Raw genomic sequence first — 4,549 nt, 5'->3', positions numbered from 1 at the left:
TACCTTTGCTCGGAGTTACAACATATGCATAGTCTAGGTTGCTCTAGATTGGTTACCTTTGCTTATCTGTTATCCATCTGTATATGCTAGATTAGATCTAAATCACCATCAACATAGAGCTCATACTAACATAATGTATATCTTGTGTTATAAGTTCCTTGGATTGATAAACCTTGGGGGAATATTCTGAGGGAAGAGCTACAACTGATCCGTGCGCTTGCGGTTCACATTTGGCATGCTAACTGCCATCAATAACGCCACGCACTCGCCTCATCCCGGCGCACCTCCCCACACCCTTATCTCCACCCGCGACCACCCCCTGCCCTCTGCGCATGCGCTAGAGCGCCACGCCGACGCACTACGTGGCCGCCCGCCATTAATGGTGCTCAAGCCTATCCACTCACCCCCAAGCTCTTCCATGAGCTCAAGATCACCCGCTAGAGCCTCCTTGTGCTAGAAATAGCCCCCTCCCCCACCCACTCACCTCACCACCACCTTCCCCTCTTCCTCGCCGGTTTTAGAAATGGCGCAGTGCTGCCTCCACCCGCCACTGTACTCGACCCCCTAGAGTCGTGCTGGGTCGAAGTTGAGGTTATCGCGCTACCCCTAGACACCACACTCGGTGTTGTAGTGAGCCTCGAGCAGCCGCTCCTCGTCAACCTCACCACTGCTGCCAAACCTTGCCGCCGCCGCTCACCGTCAACCGACTTCGGCTACCACGCTGCCCGAAGAAACACTCCAGGTACCCAGTGACACTAACCAGACCCACACTCGAGCTCCTCACCCTCCCTAGCCATGCATCCACTTCACCCCATGCTGCCGCCTCTGCTCCGGCGAGTAACACTGGCCACCGCGAACCCTGACCCGCCTCGAGACCTACCCCAACCGCTCTGCTGCAGTGCCCCGAGCTCATAGAGGTACTCATTGCCTCGAGCGCCACTCTGTAGTGGCCGGCAGCAGGTGTAACATCCCAATTTTCTAATACATCTAAAAATACGAACCCCAAATTTTTTTTAAAATTTATATAGCAACTCAAACCCTAGAGCCTTTGTTTGAGCTAACTACCTAACCTTGCCTCCAATTATTCTATTCCCACTCTTGTTTCAAGCCTATACTCTAAATCCTACTCAAGTTTGAAATCCAATCAAATTTGAACTCAAAACCCTATTCAAACAATTGACAAACCCACACATCTCTCCAAGGGCCGCAAACCTCTCATTCGGCCCACCCTAACCTTCAGCCTAGCCTGCTTCAACCTGTCTCCTCTCGACCCACGCCTCAACCCACCTCACCAACCTGGCCTGCTCGCTCGCTCGTCCGCTCGCCCGCACACGCGACTCAGCCCAGCTCCGCCCCATGATGATGTCACCATGACGTCATCATCTTCCCATCAATCAATCCTTCTTCTTCGCCCGCGCGCAATGCCGCCGTGCGCCCGCCACACGGACCTGCAACTATGGCCACCCCCGCTGCCCCCTAACGAGTGCACCACCATCACCTACACCTCCACCATCCCCTGCGCTCGTCAGGCCACCCCCTGCTACACGAGAGCACAACCAGCCCCATCTGCCTGCACGCGCTCAAGAGCGCGGCCACCAGCGACCTCACCCTAATCTCCCCGTCCCCTGCCGGGTTCGCCTCCCTCGCAAGCACTTAGATGCACCAGCATCAGCCGCGTCCAGCGCACCTCTCTCCCTCCGCGTCAAGCGTCCAAGGATCGGGCTGGGTCAAAGTTGAGGTCGCCACGTGGCTTTTAGACACTACTGCCTTGCGTGGCTCTGGCCCTCGAGCGGCCAAACCTCACCATCCCCTCCACTGCTGTAACATCCCTAACTTTCAAAGCTTTTAAAAATATGAACTTTTTAAAAATTTTCTTTAAATTAAACCAACATCCTTCTCCCACACATTTAAAACCTTTTTATGAATAAATTTTGCATAAAATGCTAGCATGTGTGTTGCATTCGAATACTCTAGCTTTCTCTCTTTCCCAGCCCTTAGGAATAATCCCTTCCTCCAAAATCCTAAAAATAATATTTGAATTTTATTCACACATTAATTCCAAATTCAAATCCACAAACCTATTTATAACAAACCCTCTTGCCACCAAATTCTTAAAACCTCTGGAGCCCTAGGAATGATATTCCCATAATAATCCCTTTTTCCAAAATTCATGGAATTAATATTCTATTTGAATTTGAATGTTAATTCCAAATCAAATCTTTAGGAGACCACTATTCAATTTTAGACATATTCAAATACCTTAACTCTGAAACCTTCCCAAAATATTCCATCTTTATGCCCAACTGAAGCCTACCCCTCAAGCTTCATTCAAACTTGAAATTCCATTCAATTTGAATAGAAAACCCCTTTGAATAAATTGAGAACCCTCTCAAAGCTACACGGGCCGCCAACCTCCCTTCTGGCCAATCCTCCCTTTCAGCCCAGCTCGTCCCACCTTCCTTCTCTCGGCCTTGGCTCCCTCTCCCGGACCAGTTGGCCTCCCGACCCAACTTGCTTGCACCGGCCCATCTCCACAGCCTAGGCCTACTTCGCCCTCAGTCAGCGCCACCACCACCGGCATCCCCTCCCTCCGCGCAGCTGCGTTGCGCTGCCGTGCACTATCACACCAACCGCCATGCCACTGCACGCACCCGGCCGCGGCCGTGTGCCCCCCTAGCTGCCGTCACTCCCAAGCCACATCCTCCCCCTTACTAGGTTGCACGCCACCTCACCTTATCTTATCCCCGAGTATAATGTCTTCGCCAGCTACCCATACCTTCCCCCCCTCTGCTGTGCATTCCCCCTCCCTGTCCTTCGACACCACGACAAGTGGCTGCCATCATCACCCCACCGGTGACGTGGCCGCCTTCTTCACCCCTCCACCACTATAAAAGGCACCCGCCCCTCTCCAGCACACCTCAAAACAAGCCGGCCGAGCCCGACATCCTACCCCTCCGTGGCCACACCGTTCTCACCCACCTCTCTCCATGACCCCCTACCATGCTTCCCGTAACCTCCTCTCCCTCCTAGCACAAACCGCGGGGCCGGAGGAGGCCACAAATGCCATCCCGCCGTGGCTCCGGTGAGCCACCCGACGGCGGCCATGGCCGCACGGCAGCGCCGCCCGACCTCGGCGCCTCCCTAGCTATGGCTTCTCCCTCCCGTCCCCTTTTGTCCCCCTCTTCTCTCCCACTAAACCCTCCAGGTGGGCCTGGCTGGTGGATGCCATTCGCCCCGCCATCAGCCCCCTCCGCTTGCACTCTGTGCACCTGGTTCTCATGAACCACTCCCTCAGCAACACCCCTAGTCCACTGCTCGGATCCACAGGTGCACAGCACAGTGCCCACAGCCCCCGCTTGCCTGCGTCAGCCCATGCATAATTGTTAGATCCACCCGAAAAGTGTACCCCAACTTTCATTCAGAGCCCTTCCCATTTTCCAAAAATTTCCCAAAAATCTCCAAAAAAATATAAATATTCTAAGCCTATCCATGTCTTCGTTTACCACTGTTCACTTCATATAAACCCTTTTCCAAATTACCCACCCCCCACATAATAGAAAAACTCCATCTAGTGTACACCAAAAATTCCTTCTTCACTTATTTTAATTCTAAAAATCTTAGGAAAATTCCTAGAAATATCTTAAAGCCAATTAAACCTATTCCAAGCCTCACTTCCACATTTACACCTCCAATGATCCCTTGGCTAGCCTGTTGTGCCATTACCTTTCCCACCTAGGCGTCCCCCACCCGGGAAAGCTCTGCATAACGACTTCAGACTAGCTAAGCCATTCTTTTAAATGGTTACAACCAAGTCATTATCAATCATCTCCTGCAGTAGGCGCAAGCCCAGGAGATGAGTTTGAGAAGACAAGGATTGAATCCAAGCTTTCCTTGACGCCTGATTTTCTCCGAACTCTGCCCTAGTGGTCCAAGTGAGTTTGTTGTGCAAGCTCTCTAGCTTCCATTCCTATTCCACTTGATCTTGCCCGGCTCCACCTATCACGGAGTAGCTATCCCCTAATACCAGGTCAGGTCAAAGTGATGCCCGTCGCGCAAGCTCTCAAGCCTGCAAACCTAGCATTACCCAAGCCCATGAAACCTTGCCGAGCTCCGCCCGCCGTAGGGTAGGGCCTCGGGATAAAGTTGAGCTCATTATACAAGTTTCCTAGCCTTGAAATCCACTCCTACCACCCAACACCCACTCCTATCTATGTCTATCCCCAAAACCCAGTTGGGATGCTACCCAACTAAAACCTTAAACATTGACCCAACCTAGCCATTATAATGCCCAACCACGATCCCAAATATCATCCAAGTTCTAGCCGTTATGCCGTCCGACTGAAACCCTAGTTCTTGACCCAAACCTAGCTGTTGTGCTACCCGACCAAAACCATCAACATCCCTAGGAATCATTAATTTCCTAGGATATTCCTTAAAGTCCAGCCCTCCAATCAACTAATTATTTAGAAATCTATTTCTAAATAACTAATGGATTATCTATTGAACCTCCAGGGAATTCACCCATAGAAATCAGGTAATTCCCAAAATG

This window comes from Setaria viridis, chromosome 6 (genome assembly GCF_005286985.2).
Source record: "Setaria viridis chromosome 6, Setaria_viridis_v4.0, whole genome shotgun sequence".
Lineage (NCBI taxonomy): Eukaryota > Viridiplantae > Streptophyta > Magnoliopsida > Poales > Poaceae > Setaria > Setaria viridis.
This window is presented reverse-complemented; position numbering follows the sequence as displayed.